General features: G+C 49.2%; 1 protein-coding gene across 1 annotated transcript in view; it reads left to right on the top strand.

Moving 5' to 3' along the window:
- PTPN3 (protein tyrosine phosphatase non-receptor type 3) overlaps positions 1-19757 on the top strand; it is a 146019-nt gene that overhangs the window by 35061 nt on the left and 91201 nt on the right. The window lies entirely within an intron of this gene.

The raw sequence follows: 19757 nt of genomic DNA, 5'->3' as shown, positions 1-19757 counted from the left end.
CGGCGGCTGCGGCAGCGGGGCGTGGGCGTGCGCTCCGACCTGGGCAGGGGTGGACGCGGCTGGCGACCTCGGAGGGCCCAGCGCCGCGGCGACCCCAGTCCCGGGCGCCCGGGGGGCGCACAGCCCGCGCGTGGGGCCAGCCAAGCGCGGCGGCCAGACCTTCTCGGCTCTCAGGGCGAATCCGCCTCTCGGCTTTCAAAATGGCATTTCCTGGGCCTGGCACGAACTCCAGCGCCAATAAATCCTCCCCGTTCGCGGGCGATATGGAATCATTTATCAGGTACCTGCGGTGAGACAGCTGCAGTGGGGGAGTGTATGTGAGAACGCCCAGCCCCCCGGAAATTCCCATTTTCAGCAACCTAAACTTATTGAGAAGTTGCGGGTGTCTTAAAAATTCATGGGACGTTGAGACAACTTGACACCTGGGTTTTCCGAGCTGGTGGAAAGAGCTTGTGACTTGGAAACTGGAGACCTCCGTTCATGTGGGGCTCACCCTGGCCAGCTGGTGACCTTGGGCAAGTTGTTTAACCTCTCTGATCCTCAATTTCCTCCCCTGCAAACAGCTGGTTGTTGGGTGGATTAAGTGGGATAAATTATGTGGAGGTGTTTGGCACCGTGCCCGGCACAAAGCAAGGGAGCAGTTGGCGTGATGTGAATTTAATTCGTTTAGAGACCCTCGTGGCTCCCATTTCACCAGGAAATTAGAATTATGAGAGCATCTTCAGGGCCTAGTGGCAGAGTGACAGACCCCTGTCTTTGTGCCTTGGAGAACTGCAGAAGTCAAGGGCTTTGGAGAAACAATTTAGCTGCATTGTAATCGGAGAGCATCGTGTTTAAAAGCAGTTTTATACATTCAGAAACTCCAGAAGTTGGCAGTTGAGCTTTACTTACAAAAGAGCTGTGTTGCAAGATGGATCTTCAAATGTTTAAAGGGATGATAGATACGAAGAAGTACAGGCTGCTTAGGAGGATTTCTGTTCTGAAAAGCTCCATACCCAACTTTCCCGATTATTTATTTAGCTCAAGGTTTCTTAACCTCACCACTGTTAACATTTGAGGTTGGATAATTTTTTTGTGGTGGGGCCTGCCCAGTGCATTGCAGCATGTGTAGTAGCATCCCTGGCCTTACCCAGTAGATTCCAGTAGCAATCCTTCTCCCTCAATTGTGCCAACCAGAAATGTCTCCAGCCATGACCAAGTGTCCCCTGGGGACCAAAATATCTCCTCTCCCCCTTCAGAACCACCCTGCACTCTATCATTAGCCTCCTTGAGTTGTTCAAGAATTTCATCTTAACCTTTGTATAGTCTCCTAGAACTGTACAGAGTGCATCCACACGCATGGACTCAATTTTTACAACTCTCTCATGAGGCTAGTGTTAGTCCCATTTTGCAAATAAGGAAATTGAGCAGCCGATGATGACACAGTATGTGGCCTGGGTGGTATATCAGGTCTTCTGCTTCCAAAGGCAGATCTTTTTCTTCTGCACCAGGCTGTCCTTTATTGTACGGAGACTTTCAAATAGATGACTTTATTGATGATTAAATCAACACGTAGATTGGAAGCTGGAAACCTTTCCGAGATTGACTAGTTGAAAATTAACAATGGTAAGCTATTATCTGACAGAGAGTAGGTCGTTCTAGTTAAATATTCTGGTTCATAGTGAGTTCCCATAAATCCCACGTACAGTTAATGGAATACCAATTTGCAGAGAATTGGCTTAGAATAAAACGTGCCTAATACCCTATTGATCCCAAGTTGTCTCTGGTGATTTGCCATCTCCTAAAGCGGACTCTTATATGTAAATTAGACATTAGCGAAGGAATGTGAAAAGGTCAAGTTACCAAAGGCATTTCCGAGTGGAGTGGCATTCTGTTCAGCAAGCATTTATTAAGCCACTTCTGTATATCTGATGCAGTGCTGGGTGGGGATGCTGAGCAAGCCTGTTGACCCCAGCAAACCCAGGATGCCTGGGGGAACTTCCCTTCGGGGAGAAAGCAGGTCTTCAGGGACAGTTGGGAAAGGACCAAGAACCTAAGTTAACACAGAGTCAAATTTGGATACATCACTGCTTGGTCACTCCTGTTTCAGAGCCCACCTTTCACATTTTTCATAGAGAAGAGTTCTGGTAGCTTTTAAACCTCATTCAAGTGTCAGGAACCTGGTCAGAGACAAATCCTACCCCCGAAAGAAGTTGAGGTTCCCAGCTGGTAATTGGTCTTGGGATTGGGACCAACTCCTTGATTATTGACTGTGAACTGGGAGGTTTCACGTACATTGTTTAATTTTAGTGTTGTTCTGTTCCACGCTTGGCAGTTGAGGAAACTGAGCTAGCAAAGGTAGTCTGGGGCCAGGAGCAAGAGGGACGAAGGGTGACCTTCTGAACCATGGGTCCAGGCACATCAGGTGTTCCATTTTCCAGAATGCACATACCCCACCCCCCATCCCCACAGGGCTCAGCTTTGGGTTTTGGAAGGAACTATAAGACTTGGCCCCCTCCCTCCCCTCAGGGTTTGTGGTAGGTGGGGAGGGGATCTGCGACTTTGACCCTAACCCCAGAGCTCTACTTCCTACCACCAGATAGTAGTGGTTCCTGGAAAGCAGGGCCAATCTCTCTTCTTTTCCCAGGTGTGTTGCAGGGGCTGGAATGCCTAAGGCACTCTGCACTTCCCTGGCCTTGACAGACTGGAGGCAGGGCAGCCTGCTGGTGTTGCTTCCCAAGCTTGGGCTCCTCTTACTAGTTCTATTACAGACAGGCCAGGACCCGGTCAGTGTCTACACTACCCTGGTATCACAGGTGTCTCCTTTCATCCACCTGAAGAGGATGAAAGCAAATGCTTTGGTAGGTCCCTGGCTAAAATCTGATCTGGTCATGGGTTCCAAGGCCCACAGATCTTGGGTCTACATAGCTTCTGGTTATGTGTGCACCTGAAACCACTCTCTGCCTGCAGGTGAAGACCAGCTGAGAGCACAGATTTCACAGAAAATTTAGACACTTACTGAGCTGTGTGTCAGGCCCTAGGGTTACAGAGATGAAAGCTGAACCCTTATCTTGGAAGGATGTAGGGTGGATTTGGGAAGACAATGATTGTGTGTGTGTGTGTGTGTGTGTGTGTGTGTGTGTGTGTGTGTGTGTGCATGTGTGCGTGTGCACACATACTCTGTATCTTACCCATCTGTTTCACAATTGCTTTAAAAGATGATAAAGCCAGATGCAAGGGAGACCAGTGGAGGCAGCCATTCATTCTGATGGGCATCAAGGAACACCATAAGGAGTAGTTGGCATTTGAATTCAGCCTTGAGGGTAGAAAAAGATGGTATTTGGGGGGCAGACAGAACAGCAGATGCAAAGGCTCAGAGGCACAAAGAGACCTTGTGTATTTCAGGAGTGGTGACTCTTCCCCAGGTCTAGCCTCCTGACCTTGGCTAATACAGGACCTACCTCCTGTAGTCAGGGTGCTCCCCCACATCTGTGAGGAGGCCCAGCCTCATTCAATGCAGGGGTAAGTGTCCCCTCTTGTTCTCCCCACATAGCAGTGATGCTTGTGGGTTGTCTTGGAGGCATGAGCGCCTTCTGCCAGGTATGCCTTTGCGTTTAGTTATTAAACACTGTTATGGCACTTACCAGATGCCAGGCACTGTTCTGAGTGGTTTCTAAATATTCATTTAAACCTTGGAGCAACCCTCTGGCTGTGCTTCGTACCCACCTGGGTACCAGTATCTTGGTAGGGAGGTGGGGGGAGAGCTCGTCTAACCAGTCTGTGGCCCTCTGTGGGTGATGCCCTCATCATGGTTTGGCTTCTGGCTGTAGTTCACACCAATGTGCCGGGAAACAACCAAGTCTGGGTCGTGATGGAGTACTGGCTGCCATGACCCCGTTTCCATCAGAGGGCCAGCAGGGCTCTGCTGACTACATTTTCTGAACCAAAGGCTAGGATCTGTAGTCAAAGAATGTGCTGCTGCTTTGTGTAAGCGGAGGCCTAGGAGGTGTTGTTTGGATACTGAGAGAGTGGAATTTTTGAGACATTTGATGCTTTATGTGGAAAGTTAGGACAGAGGATTTGAAATTGGGATAGTCCTGGAAAATTCAGGTCCCAGGATTTATTGTCAGGATACAGAAGCTTTTAGTAAATGTTTAAGCAATGTGTAGTTTGGAGTGGATTTTCTGTACTGAGCCTCTTGGTGCCTCAAAAGGGAATAAATAGTACCTCCTAGCCCCAGAATCATGTTAATTCCTACCAGCCCCTTACTAGTAGGGTGAAAAAAACTGAGGCTCAGAGACATGCAGTGATCACCCGAAGGATACATTGCTCCTAAGTAGGATAGCCAAGATGTGAACCCAAGTCTGTCCCTAGACAAATCAGTTAATTATAAAATGTGGATGATAATGGAACATTTCCTTTAAATGGACTGTTTTAAAGGAGCTAATAAATGAAAACCCACTAGGGCAGAATTTGGCACACAGAACAGGGTCCCTTCCCTCTGTGGGCGGCCCCTGACCCTCCAGACAAATGCTTTGTTGGGGTATTCAGTGCCAAGAGTCACTGTGGGTGAGAAATGGCCAACCCCTAGAGCAGGGCTACAGCTCCTAGCTCTCAGAGCTCAAGGGACATTCCAAGGGGCAGGATCGAGGACCAGAAAGGGGCCATGGCCAGCTGGATGCTGTAGGATGAGAGGCACCGGGCTGACTTTGGGAGTAGGGTATGAAGACCTGACACCCCCCACCTTGCGGTGAGTCAGCCTCAGTGTAGGCCCTGGGGTGCTTGTGAGAGAAGCAGCGACCATCTCCATCAACCATCCCTTCACCCTAACCACTGGCAGGCCTGCAGAGAGGACATGACAGTCTGAGCCTGCCTTGCTCCCGCCAGCACCCTCCCCTGGTCTGGTTATCAATACATATATGGTTGCTGTAGAAGATTGAAGTGTCAGGGGTGCCTGCGTGGCTCAGTTGGTTGAGTGGCCAACTTCGGCTCAGGTCATGATCCTGCAGTTTGTGAGTTTGAGCCCGTGTCAGGCTCTGTGCCGGCAGCTTGGAGCCTGGAGCCTGCTTTGGGTTCTGTGTCTCCCTCTCTCTCTGCTCCTCCCCTGCTTGTGCTCTCTCTCTGTCTCTCAAAAAATAAATAAATGTTAAAAAAAAAAAATTAAAAAAAAAAAAAAGAAAATTGAAGTGTCAGGGGACAGGGAAAAATCTGCGATGCCCCACCTGGAGGCTGCAGTCACCCGGGCCTTTTTAAAAACACTTCCCTCTTACAATAAAAGACGAGGGGCCCCTGGGTGGCTCAGTCGGTTAAGCATCCGATTCTTGATTTCAGCTCGGGTTATGATTGCATGGATCGTGGGTTCCAGCCCTGCATCGAGCTCCATGCTGACAGTGCAGAGCCTGCTTGGGATTCTGTCTCTCTCCCCTCTCTCTCTCCTCTTTCTCCCCTCTCTCTCTCTCTCAAATAAATAAATATTTTTTAAAAAGGAATTGGGGCGCCTGGGTGGCGCAGTCGGTTGAGCGTCCGACTTCAGCCAGGTCACGATCTCGCGGTTCGTGAGTTCGAGCCCCGCGTCGGGCTCTGGGCGATGGCTCAGAGCCTGGAGCCTGTTTCCGATTCTGTGTCTCCCTCTCTCTCTGCCCCTCCCCCGTTCATGCTCTGTCTCTCTCTGTCCCAAAAATAAATAAAACTTAAAAAAAAAAAAAAAAGGAATAAAAGATGAGATTAATGTTGGTGTCTCCCTCAGGCCCTGGTGGTAATGGTCCCTCTTGCCTCACCCGCCGCAGGGTCTGTGAGAGCCGGGAACCGTGCTCCTCCCCCCCAGTTCACTCCTGCCTTGGGTGTTAGCCCATGATTGCATCTGATTTGGGTAAAACTGCCTGCTGTTAAACGGCTCATGCCCCCGGATCTCTCTCCTTTTACACAGTTGCAATCTTGCAGTTAATTAGTGTAATTATTTGTATTAGTACCTGTCTCCCCAGCCACATGGTGACCTGACTGAGGTCAGGGTCCATTGCTTTCTTTTCAAAAAAAAGAAAAAAAAAAAATACCTGTCTCTTAGACTTGTTTTTTTCTTTTAACTTTTTATTTTGACCTCATTCAGACATAAAGCAAAATTCTCAGAATAGAACAAAGAACTCTCCTATACCCTTCACCCAGATTCCCCAAATGTTACCATTTTATCACAATTATTTTATTCTGTTCTCTATGTATATATTTTTTTCTTCAATCACTTGAGGGTCATTTATAGAGTCTTCCTTTCCCCCAAAATACTTCAGTGTATTTCCTAAAAACAATAGCATTCTTCTATATAACTACAGCACAATTTCTAGAATCGAGAAATCATTATTGAAACAATACTGTAATCTATAGATCTTACTCAGGTTTTTGCCACTTGTCTTGATAGTGTCTTTTGTAGCAAAGAAACCCCCAGAGCATGCATTTCACAAGGTCATCCTTTTTAATCTCCTTTAAACTGGGATGGTTACTCAGCCTTTCTTTGCCCTTTATGACCTTGACATTTTTGGAAAGTACAGGCCCATTATTTTATAGAATGCCCTTCAATTTGGGTCTATTTTAACTCACCCTTGTGTCCCCAGTAGCCCTGGAACATCAAATGCACTCACTAAATATTTATTGAAAGAGGAGCACATAAGACAGAGGATTCTACAGGCTTGAATCTTGCTATTTTTATAACACAGGTTTCCCCCAAAAAGAGAGGCTTCATTAGGGTTTAGCGAGCCTGCTATCCCCGAAAGTGTACAAGCAGACATCAGGGTGCTGGAGAGAAGAATGGAGCATTTAAGGAGGGGTGAGACTCAGCCCAAAGGTGTCTCCTAGTGCTCAGCAGCCTTCTGTGTCTGCGACTCTAACTTTGCAGGCTTAGGGGCCCACGAGTAAAACAATGAGAATTCATCATCTAAACCAGAACATTTTGAGAATAAGAGTGAGGCTATTAATAATTGCATCTCATGAACTAGCTTCAACTGGGACTGCCCTAGGCAAATCAGGGGGTGTGGTCACCCTACCCAAGTGTGACTTTGAGGTTGAAGATCAGCCTGGAAAACTGTCTAGCACTAAGAATCCTCTGCCTGCATAAAGACAGAACTAATCTCCTTGACATTGCCTGCCTAGCCCATGTTCCTGGCTCCAGTGCCTGTGGTGGTCATACCTCCTTTGCCCCTCCCCAACTTTGCTCCTGCTCCTGTTTTGTTTTGGCCCTCCCCTCTTCTGCACCTTCCTGCCATGGGGACTATGGAGAGCCTGGAATGTCATTTACATACCCAGGGACGGAGTCTGTGATAGATGCACAAGGAGGACAAACAAACCAGCTGTGTTTCCCACTGATAAATTCTAATGGAATTTAAGAACCAGGGTGTGTAAGTGAGGTGGGGCAGGAGACCAGAATCTCCCTAGACCTTATCTTTTTTCCCCCTGGCACCCACACTTCCACCGTCCTTCCTGCACAAACACCCACATCCCTCTCCCAGACCCAGTCCTGAGATCAGAACCAAGTTATGGCCTTTGGCAGAGGCAGGGAAGCAGGTGGCACTGGGGACCCAGGCACAGGAGGATGAGCATTAGATGACCAGTAGGTGTAGACAGGGACTTGGATGCAGAGAAACCAGGCAGGAAACCAGTGTCTAGGGATTCCGGTAACAAGGTCAATACGGGGCCATTTATCAGGAAGCCTAGACATGTAATACTGTGTCCCTAGATACTTGGGTCAGAGGGGCAGGCCCTGGGATCTGTATAGTACAGTTCTTTAACTCATTTTCTGCCGAGCAAAAAATACAAACCCTGCCTTCCTGGATTAAAAGGTCTTGTAAGATAAAAATGTGAAGTATTGGGGATATTTTCTGGGGCATCCCGGTCACGTGGACTTCATGAACACAGGCCAGTGCAGTACGGTATTTTTATGACTAGGCATTGGTGGCTTTAATGGCAAAGCCAGTGAGGGAGTGTTCTAGTTCTTAGAATGCAAGATATTAGCACTTAACTGAATTTTGGAAAGGTTTTCTGGTTAACTGTGATATGATGCTTTACCTGTTAAAGCCATTCTTTCTCTGACGAGGCAAGAGCTATGTAAAAGCACTTAGTCGGAGGTCACTGTTTATAGGACAGAATCACACAATGTCAGATCCGGAAGAGACCACGAAAGAACTGTTTCTAGCTCCCTCTTTTTATGGATGGGAAAACAGGCCCTGAAAAGGATACGGCATGCTACATGGCACACAGGTAGTCGGAGAGCAGGACTGGTACCAACATTTCCAACCCCAGATCTTAGGTGTGTTTTCTAGATCTCATCTAAGGATGTTTATGAGATGGACTGCATATTTCTATGGTTTTGTTAACAGAAGTTTTGTTAACTATAGAAATAAGTTGCATTGGCATGAAGCAGTTATGCATTTCTGGCTCTTTTATGTGGAAGTTGCTAGGCTGATTTTTTTTCACTTGCATATCAAAAGCGACATGCATCTTCCACTGAATTTTTATAGTATAGTGTTTCTCACATTTTATCACATCAGAGTCACCTGTTAAGACCTGGGCTGCTAGGCCACGCTCCCAGAGCTTCTGGTTCAGTGAGTCTGAATCAGACTCAGGTACAGCCTGCAAACTTGCATTTCTAACAAGCTCCCAGGTGCTGCTGCTGCTCCAGAGACCAGGAACCCTCCTTTGGGGACCACTACCTCGGACCTAATGATAGTTTCAGACACGTGCTCTGGGCTCTGCAGCCCGCTTGTCTCCCCCCACCCTCCCCTGCCGCCCCTGCCCTCCAATCCTGCTCCCATGTTACTCCCAAACCAGCAGCCCTCACCATCCCACTCCCTCCAGGTCTCCTACCTGTCGTCCTCACCTTGCCTCTCCAGAGGGTGTGAGTCTTGACCTCAGGCCTGTGGTCCTGAGATGCTCAAGTTCCATCTGGTGGGAACCCCCTCACCTTTACCACCCTCTCCTTCACCTTTCTGGCTCCTCTCTTCCTGTCCTCCAGTCTGAGAAAATGAGTGTCCTTTGCTTTGGCTCAGGCTTGCCTCTCCACTTCCAGCTGAAGGCTGTCGTCCCGCCCTCCGGGGGAAGAAAGCCTTCCTGGAGCCCTGCCTCACCTTTAGGTCAGCACTCAGTTACTCTCTTCTCTTCCACTGCCAGGCCTGCTGGAGGAGTCGTCTGTGGCAGCTGAAAAAGATTTGCCCTCACTTCTCAACACAGACATACTCTTCCCTTCTGGGAGTTCCGACCTTCCATGCTGATGATGAAAGACATAATTGTTCTAAATTGCGGTAAAATGCACAGAAGTCTACGGCTCATTGGCATTAGGTGGAGTCACACTGCTGGGCTACCACGACCCCCGCACACCACAGACGTCATCATCTTGCAAAGCTGAAACCCCATAGCCATTAAATGCTAACTTCTCAGCCCCCAGCAACCACCCTTCTACTTTCTGTCTCTGGGTATTAGATGACTAGTTCCCCAACATGCGTGGCATCCTATAGTATCTGTCATCTTGTGACTGGTTTCTCTCCCTTAGCATAATGTCCCCAAGGTTCATCTGTGTCGCAGCATGTGTTAGAATTTTTTCCTCTTTAGGGATGAATAATATTCTGTTGAATGCATATACCACATTTGGTCATTCATCCGTCAGTGGACAGTTAATTGCTTCCACCTTTTGACCATTGCAGATAATGCTGCTATGAAAAAGACATAATTTTGATTGATTGGGCCTTGCACCCTGAGGCGGGTTAAGCTTTGGATAGCAGTCTCGGCTTTATGTACTCCAGCATCCCCTCACCATGATGCTCTGCTGTGAAGACCAGGGGCTGGTTATCATGTCTCAGCCCCCTGGGTCTCCGTGCAGCTGGCTCATTGCCCCTCCTTGTTACCTGGGCTTCTGTGATGTGCTCCCACCCCCCTTTCCCTTCGGTGGCTCATCCTCTGTTTCCTTTATCCTCTGTTCTTAATCATTCTGCAGGCTTTCCTGGGTAGACTCACCTGATCCCATCATCAGGAGCTCACGGGTCTGTGTCTCCAGTCCTGATCGGGGCGGTTTTGTTCCTACGTAGATCACATCTGAACACCTCTTCTTTGAGTGTCCCCAGGCCCCTCCTCTGCACCTTCTTCCTTAAAAATGCCCTCGCTGTAAGTGATGCATCTTCCAGCTTAAAAACCCCAGAGTCATCCTTCATCCCGCAACACCTGCACTGGACAGATTCTGCCCGTCACACCTCAGAAGTACCTCCTCCAACCTGCCCTCCCTCTCCACCCCTGCTAAAACTCGGTTAGTGCCTGTGCTTCTCCCCTTTGCCTCTACTTTTGCTTCCTCCCCCTCTCCCTGGTAGGCCCCTCACACCTCTACTTCCTTCATACTGCTGCCAGAAAATCTGCGAAAGCACTTAAGGTCACCCCATTCTGCGTGGGTTCCGTCTGGCCTTGCTTTCCCCTGTGTCCAAGCCCCAGCCCCGCACACCATATGCTCTAAGCCAGGGCTTCCCAAGCTTTAGTGTTAAGATGTAGATTCTGCTTCTAGGATGCCCAAGGTGAGCCCTACAGTCTCCATTTGTTACAAGCTCCCGGGTCGTGTTGAAACTGACCCACAGGCCGTACGTGGAGAAGACTCTGGAATAGATCTGTGTTTCATAAATAAAGTTCTACCAACATATTTTCAACCTATAATGCAAGAATTTTTAAACATTGTGTTACGGTTTTAATGGTTTTTTTTAATTAATCTTTTTTCAGTCATAATGACTGATTCACTGTTGCTGTGATTACTTGCCACTTAAAGACATTTTCAAAGACTAAGAAAGGCTTCAGTTTTTAGGAATTACCAAATAGGTCCAGGTGTGTGAACGTGCAGGCATCACAAAAATGTTTTCCCCTTAAAGAGGTACATGCTCAGGGTCAAGGCTCCCGCTTACGAGCTTCTGCAAAGGCAGAGACTGTCTCTTATTCAGCTGCACCCTCAGAATGTTGGCAGAGGGGAGGAGTCTCAGGTCTTCCTCTAAGAGTTGCTGATCGTAGAACCTGATGGTTTGATGTGCTATGTGCACACCTGGGTTGGAAGGGGAGCCCCTGCCTCCAAGCCCTTCTGGGGAAGGTGCTTTCAACTCCAGAGGAGGGCTGAGGGCAAGCAGGCAGGGAGGTACAGACCGAGTACCGGGGAGAGTCTGACTGTTCCCCACACCCGAAGGGTCGGGGAAGCAAGTCTCACGAGGCAAAGAATCAGGTTTGTGGGGGTCTGCGAGACAGAAGTCAGGGAACGACATGGCCATTTTTGACCAGCCTGCTCCAAAATGTTACCTTCCTGTCCCCTGGTAACTCTAAGCTCTGTAGTCTGTCAGTGAAGTTATGTGACCCGGCCTGTGCCTTCCTCTCCCACTTATTCTCCTACTTTCCCCTCCTTTTTAGGTCCCAGCCCAGTGCATATGGGCTGCCTTGGCTGCAAGCCCCCTTCCCCAGTTTTCTCTGCGAGACTCGTTATCTCTCAGTACAGGTAGTAAGCTTGGGGTCGCCTCTGCGCCCCACTCCCACTAACTGTGTGACCCTACTTGAGCTCCTGATGTCTCAATTTTCTTATCTCTGCACGGGGAATGACAAATATCTCCGACTCACAAGGTCTAGGGAAGATTCCGTGATGACAAGTGCTTCTCCCAGCAGCACTTAATTACTTAGATGCTGCTGGTTGTCAGTTGCTGCCTGCCATCTGTCCCTCTCAGTAAGCTTGACAGAAGGACCATGGTGACATTTGTCCACAGGTGGAGCCAGAGGTCTCAGCTGGAGGGAGCTGTGATGGGCAGGGTCAGGCTGAGGCAGTGTCACGCTGGGGTGGATGTGAAGGTCCGTGGAGGCGAGGAGGCGGACGCTCTGGAGGCTGGGCATGTTGAAGGCACCCAAAGATGGCGGCTGGCAACAGTGAAAAGGGGGAAGCTGAAGACCTGGGGGAAGCTGGATTAGAGTGGGGAGCAGTGTCCCTCAGACTTTAACGTGCATACGAGAAGATGCGGACCCCAGAGGTCTGAGCAGGGCCTGAGAGATTCTGCATTTCTAACAAGCACGCAGGTGATGCTGATGCCTCTCGTCTAGAAGCCACACCTTGAGGCATTGGTGCGGAGCATGACCGCGGTAGGGAAGATGCTCGTGGAGAAGAGCGTACAGAAAAAGCAAAAGAAGCACAGTGGCACCCCTTTCTACCCAGCTCCGTGGGGGATACCTCGGAGTGGCAGGTGCACCCAGGTGTCTGCAGCATGGCAGCCAGATTGGAGTCAGATGAGGGTGATGATGGAGGAGGGGCAGTAGGGGACCTGAGGGCTTTGAGGTAAGTATTGAGTGATTTGATTTTGTTGTTTGATACTTCATCCTTCAAGGTCCGGCTTTGCCGCAAGAATCCCCTTAGAAGCATTTTTCGTCCCAGGCTGAGCTGTGGTGACAGCCTAGACAAGGCCCCACCCAGCAGCCAGTGGCACACAGCTGTCTTCTAGCACGAACCACGCTGGAAGGCGTTTATTTGATTATTCATGCATTTCTCTCTCTGAGCAGCTGATGAGTTCCAGAGAGCACGAACCCGAGACAGCCTCTTACTCACCTGAGCCGCAGCACCGGCCTTAGAGCCTGGCCGCAGGTGGGGCTCATGAGATGCCTCCGGCGTTAGGGATGAATGCAGAATGTTCACGAAGGAAAAACAAAAACATGTAAATCCCTGTGACTGAAAGAGCAGGAGAAGCAAGCACTGAGCTGGGGTGGTGGGAGATTGTTGGTGTGGAGGAGGGAAGATCGTTTAAGGAGGCATCAGGATCTTAAGTGAAATGCCGGGAATGTCTTTTGAAGACAGCGTATGGCCTCCGGAGGGCAGCTGCTGGGGATTTGGGCACCAGCTCTCAGGGAGAGTTGGACTGTGTGTCTCCAAAGGAGCGGAAGATTCGACCAGGGGATAGGAATTTCAGCCAAGCAACCGTTGTGTTGATCTGAGAGCCAAGAGCACACCTGCTTGTTTTTCCTTCAGGAGAGCACAGGTGCCCAGACTTAGGCAGGTAGAGGATAAAGAATTGCAGCTTCATGAGCCTGAGTAGAGCCAACAGATTGAGACTCAACACAAGGCAGGGCCACAGCACACAGCCCGTTAGCACGCTGGCTCCCTGTGCCCTGTAAGGTGGGGGTCCATTAGCTCCCTGGGCCTTCAGAGGCTCCCATGAGTTGAGGTCAGCCTCAGTTCCCTGATTTGGAAATGGCATCTCAGTGAGAGAGGTTCAGTAACTTGCTCAGAGCCGCAGAGATGGGAAGTGAAGGAGCGAGCCTGGGGCCTGTGGCCTGGAGGATGTTGGGTGGGGCAGCTCAGCCCTGGAGCAGGATGGGGGGCAGTGGTTGCAGGTGTAGCTCCCAAGGCCCAAGTGCTGGGTGCCCCCCCCCGCCCCCCCGCCGCAGTGGGGTTGTGGCCAGAGGAAGAGGAAGAAGCAGGATGAGGTGAACGCGGAAACTGGAGAGGAGGTGGCCAGAGGTTTAAGTAGTTACACACCCTGGGGGCCAATAAAATATGAGGTGACAGCACTTTTTTTTTTAAGTTTTATCAGTTTGATTTTCTTCAAATTCATTATTGCTCATTATAATTTAGGAAATACAGAAAGGTTGAAAGGATACGAAGAAACTACCAATTGTATTTGTGGTCTTGAGTTCCTTTATACTTAATTACCTTAAATAGTTGTGTTCACTGTAGATACAGTTTCATAACCAGCCTTTTTTACTTACTATTCTGATTTAGGGATTTATTTAACCGGGCCCTCTACGGTCGGAAATTAGGTTTTTTTGGTTGCAATTCTCAGTGTGAAGTATTGCTTGGAGGACAATCTCTGCAAATGACTTTGTTTCGTGCCTAGTTGCATCTTGACAGTGGGTTCCTAGAAAAGGAATTAGACCGCCTCCCAGCATTGTTGGGATGATCTGTTCTTATCGCTGACACAGCCTTCTGAAAGTGCAGGTGTAAGCCCTGTGTACATTAGTTGTTTGTTCATTCGTTCCTGCGTGCAGTTCACAAGCATTTATTAAGCGCCTGTGGGGAAAGACTCCATTTTCCGTGGCCAGGTCAGCAGAGGAACAGCTGCCAGCATCTCTGGCTTGACTGGGATGTGTGGGAGTGTTTGATCACACAGCGTCCCAGCCCTGCCTGCCCCAGTAAGCAGGGACAGCCCGTGGGTCCAGAAGTAAACTTGCGGGCCTCTGTGGCTGCAGGATCCAGTCATGCTAACCGTGAGTTTGCGCTTTCCCTCTGTACTGTTTGGCGGTGTGGTAAACGCTGAGAATGGTGTTCCGCATCTTCCCCTCTCCTCGTGCATTCCACAGATATCTATTGAGTACCTCACGTGGGGAGGCACTATTCCGGTGTAAACGTCCCTGCCTTTTAAGGAACTGCCGTTCCACTAGGAGTCAGGGATGTGGGAATTGGGAAGAGACAACTAATATGTATTAAGTCCGACGGTAATAAATGGTAGGGAGAAATACAGAGTAAGGGAGATAAAGAGTGACAGGAAGACCTAGCTGATAGGTAACGTTTGAGCAGACGCGTGGGGAGAGCTGGGTGGAGGATGTCTGAGGGAGCAAACCCTCAGCAGCGGGAACGGGCTTGACATAACCTGGGAACGGGCAGGGGGGCGGAGTGAGAGCAGTGAGGTGCTGTGCGAGGAGGGCAGGAGATGGTCCTCAGAGCATCAGGACATCTGGGCCTCAGGGTTTATTTTTTCATTGGGAGGCCCCGTTCACAGGGGCCGTTGCTGCCGTTTGAAGCAATTCAGACTCCCCTCCCACCTTTTTGTTGCTTATCTACAGTGGGTGATCACCGAGGCCTGTGTTCGGTGGGGGAAAACTCTGGGAGTTGAAACCCAGGCTTTGGGAAGTCACGGCCTTGGGTGGCTCTTGGGTCTTCTCGTGTGTGTAATGAGGGACTTGAGCTAGGAGACTGGCGAGGAAATGATGAACTTTCCAGGACTGGGACTCAGTTAAGCGCACTAGTTAGATCTTGGGTCATTTTCAGTTAACTGATTGGAGTAAGTGAAATTGTTGATAGATAGCTAGCTCTTAATAAGTTTGGCCTGTCATGTATTTGTTACAAGCAAGTTGCTCAGCCAGCTGTGGGTGCTTGCAGTGGTGATAAGCAGGTGGGGTGGAGCCGGCCCCCCATACCTTACCCATTCAATCATCCATCTGTCCATCATGCAGTTTTCGAGCACCCAGTGACCAGGCACGAGGTTGCCTGCACCACAGTGGTGATTTTTAGGAGACCTAGTTCTGCTTCATGAAGTTCATGGTCTAGTGCACCAGTGCTAGCTAGCTCTGCCAGAGGATCATGGTGGGGAGGGACTCTGGTCAGAAAAGCCAGGGCAGGGATGCCTGGGTGGCCCAGTTGGTTAAGCATCCGGCTCTTGATTTTAGCTCCGGGTCACAATCTCACAGTTTGTGGGATCGAGCCCCAGGTCACGCTCTGTGCAGCATGGAGCCTGCTTGGGATTCTCTCTCTCCGCCCCCCCCCCCCGTTCCTCTCCTGTGCTTGCATGGAACCTCTCTCTCTCTCTCTCTCTCTCTCTCTCTCACTCTCTCACTCTGTTTCAAAATAAATTAAGAAAAAAAAAAAAAAGGCCAGGGCAACCCCTGACTCACACCATATACAAAAATTAACTCAAAATGGATCAGTGACCTAAATATAAGAGCCAAAGTCATAAAATTCACGGGGGGGGGGTGGGTGTGGGTGGGTGGACGGAAGAGTAAATCTTCATGACCTTGGGTTTACCAATGGGTTCTTGGTTATGATAAGAAAGCACGAGCAAAAGAAAAGTAAATAAATTGTACTTCATCAAAATTAAAAATTTTGGGGGGCACCTGGGTGGCTCAGTTGGTTAAGCGTCTCTTGGTTTCAGCTCAGGTCATTATCTCCCTGTTTGTGAGTTCAAACCCCTCATGGGGCTCCATGCCTCTCTCTCGCCGCCCTCCCCCGCTTGTTCTCTCTCTCTCTCTCTCTCTCAAAATTAATTAAAAACTTTTGTACATCAAAGGACATTATCAAGAAAGAAAAGACAACCTACAGATTAGGAGAAAATACTTGCAAATCCTGTATCTGGTAAGGGTTTATTCAGGAAGAAGAACTATAACTCAACAACCCAAATTAAGATAACCCAATTAAAAATATGGGCAGAGGACTTGAATAGACATGTCTCTGAAGATCTACAAGCGGCTAATAAGCACATGAAAAGATGCTCGACATCGTTAGTCATCAGGGAATTGCGAATCAAAACCGCAGTGAGCTGTCACTTCACACCTGCTGAGATGGCTATAATCAAAAAAGGATAAAAAGCATGGGTGCAGTTGTAGAGAAACTGGAACCCCTTCCATTGTCGATGGTAATGTAAAATAGTGCAGCCTCCGTAGAAAAGTCTTGTATTCTCAAAAAGCTAAACATAGAATTGCCATGTCCCAGCAATTCCACTCCTAGGTATATACCCAAAAGAATTGAAAACAGGCTCAAACAAATGCTAGTACAGAGATGTTAATTGTGGCACTATTCACAATAGCCAAATGGGAAACAGCCCAAGCATCCAACAGACAAATAGATGGACAAAATGTGGTGTCTCTGTGCAACGGCATGTTACTCAGCCTTAAAAAGGAATGGCATTCTGGGGCTCCTGGGTGACTCAGTGGGTTAAGAGTCCGACTTCAGCTTAGGTCATGGTCTCGTGGTTCATGAGTTCGAGCCCCACGTCGGGCTCTGTGCTGACAGCTCAGAGCCTGCAGCCTGCTTCCGATTCTGCGTCTCCCTCTCTCTCTCTGCCCCTTCCCTACTCACACTCTGTCTCTCTCTGTCTCTGAAAAAATGAATAAACCTTAAAAAAAATTTTTTAATAATAAAAAAAGAATGGCATTCTGACACAGTACAATATGGATGACCCTTGAAGCCGTTATGCTAAGTGAATAAGCCAGACACAAAAGGACAAATGTTGTCTGATTCCACTTATATGAAATACCTAGGATAGGTGAATTCACAGAGACAAAGTCGAGGTTGCCAAAGATTGGGGGGAGGAAAGGAATAACGAGTTATTGCTTAATGGGTACAGAGTTTCTGTTTGGAGTGACAAAAAAGTTTTGGAAAGAGGGGTGATGGTTGCACAACATTGTGAATCTAACGCCACTGAACTGTATGCTTTAAAATGGTTAAAATGGCAAGTTTTATGTTCTATTTGTTTTACCACAAGAAAGACCTAGAGAAACAGTGTGAGATTTGGGAAGAGCATGACTGCCAGGAGCCACTGGGTTTGATTTCCCTTCTCCCCGGGTCACTCAGGCACCATCCTTGCCCCCTTTAGCCTCGATCTCTTTTGATGTCAAAGTCAAATGAGGTGACAGGTGTGGAGTGCAGGTCATAGGAGATGCATCCCGTCCCCTTTAATTCTATCCTTCCCAAGTATAAAAAGATTGTCTGGTAGGGGCGCCTGGGTGGCTCAGTCGGTTAAGCGGCCGACTTCGGCTCAGGTCACGATCTCGCGGTCCGTGAGTTCGAGCCCCGGGTCGGGCTCTGTGCTGACAGCTCAGAGCCTGGAGCCTGCTTCCGATTCTGTGTCTCCCTCTCTCTCTGCCCCTCCCCCGTTCATGCTCTGTCTCTCTCTGTCTCAAAAATAAATAAACATTTAAAAAAAAATTTTTTTTTAAATAAAAATAAAAACAAGATTGTCTGGTAGAAAGGACCGAAAAGAGAAAATCTGGTGATTTTGCCCCAATTCTCATCAATTACCTGCTCATCTGTTTGGCCATTTTCCTCCAGGAGGCGTGGGGTGGGGGTCCTAGCCACTTCCGGGCCCCTTGTGGCCACACACCTCTGGTGCTTTGGCTCTAAAGCAAGGCTCCCCTGGGCCCCCGTTTCCCTGACGCTTGTGAAAGCCCTAGGTCCCTTGCTTCTTCTTCCTTTTCACGTTCACAATGGATTCTTTCGGAAGTTGGAGCCCCTACTCACTAGAAATCATCCGGACACTCAGCCACACGGTTATGATTTCACCAGGTGAAATATTGTAAACTATAACAACAAAAACTGCCGGTGAATTGTTTGAGCTACGTGGACAAATGTCTCACGGTGGGATAGGAGGAATGAGTACAACTTGGAAAAAAAAATAAATAGATGCTCCCAATCAAGACGACACTGCCGGTCAGCACGTTGTATCTGATGTGCGTGGATCAGAGCGCACCCTGCGTGGCTGCTCCTCTGCCTTCCTGCCCTCTCCTTCCCCTCCAGGGCTAGCTACCTTCGGGTGATTGGAGCCAATGTGTCTCTCGCAGCCGTGGAGTTAGATTCTGCACTGCCTGTGTACCTCCCACAGCTCACTGCAAGAACAACAAGGTTTAGATGCCGCGTGGCTATCCCCTGCCACACCTCAGGTGCCCCACCCCATGGCTGTCCCAGGAGATCCTTGGCTTAGAGTCCCCCCCCCCCGCCCCCACCAGGGTGAGGGACAAAAGGTCTAGTTGAGCTCAACTAGAGAAGCCCAGCCTTCTGAGGGCTGCAGTGAACCTGGGCCTCCATCATGAATCCTCCAACTCCTGGGATTCCTGAAGGCAGGTGCAGTGGAGGGGGGGACTGGCCAGCTCTGGGGCTGGTGTGCCACTCTCAGGATCCCCCTGGAAGGAGAGCCAGTGGTCACAGGGTCAGAGAAGCCCCAGGCCAAACTGAGGGCCTGGCCTCAAGAAATGAGGTGACGTACTCCTGTTCTCCCACTGCTAATAATTAACCCGGGGTGACTGCCTGTAGACCTGGAGGTGCCTTCAGATGTCATGCGCATGCACTCCAGCCCACACCTTTTGCCAAAAACGAGAGGAAGTCATTTGCTACGCGTCCTCAACTCTGAGAGATGTGTGCCACATTTTAACTTTCCTCTAATCGGCACGACCTGGGCCGTCCGAGGGTACTTTAAATTTTTCTTTACATTTTTTTCAAAACACCTGTTAATTCAATTGTGTCATCTTAGAACGGAGGGAATACGGTAATAAATACCCAAGTCATTACTCAGGTTTCTGATATTGCAGAATTAAATGGTGTGGGGGTGGCGGGGGGTGGGGGGGTAGGTTTTCTGGACCATTTCCTCCTTGAGAGGAAATCTACCAACATGTGAGCTGTGGGGAGTGTTTACAAAGATTATCTCAAAAGGTAAGAACATACCTTTAGTCAGGAAATTACAGAGACAGTAGTGATTAAGTGGGGCCTTTTTCCCTCCAGTGAATCACCTGTAATTCATCTTCCTTCCCAGTCATGTGGGCCAGTGGACTCAGCGGGCAGGAGGTAGGTGATGCCCCGCACTGAGCTGGGGGTCATGGCCCCATTTGGAGGCCAACTGTGTGACTCCAGCATGGCTCTTGGAGTCTAATCTACCAGCCTGTAAATTGGAACAGGAATGCTGCCTGCCAGCCTCAGCCAGAGTGAATGGAGTCAGAAGCAATGGGTGCAAGAGTAGTTAGAAACCTCTGAAGCCCCTGAGGACCCTTGGCTGTTCCCCAGGACAGGAAGCCCGGGGGAGGCAGTGGCCCAGGGACTAGGAGTAAGGTGGGAGAATAGGCGCATCAGAGCTCCTAACAGCTGCTGGTGAGTGTTTGCTGTGAGCCGGGCAGGAGGGCCCTGCTCCTCAGAAGTATTTACTTGTGCAGAAACCAGATTTACAGAGTTCATTTGACCAATGTCCTGGGGTGTTGGGAGTGGTAGGGCAGAGACTGGAACTCAGATCTGACGTTCCTTCAGGCTTCCAATGGGCCCAGCCCCAGGAGCCCCCAGG

Source organism: Herpailurus yagouaroundi, unplaced genomic scaffold, assembly GCF_014898765.1.
Source record: "Herpailurus yagouaroundi ecotype Mexico unplaced genomic scaffold, PumYag 160, whole genome shotgun sequence".
Lineage (NCBI taxonomy): Eukaryota > Metazoa > Chordata > Mammalia > Carnivora > Felidae > Herpailurus > Herpailurus yagouaroundi.
Note: the sequence above shows the minus strand (reverse complement) of the source record. Positions and strands in the feature narration are given on the sequence as shown.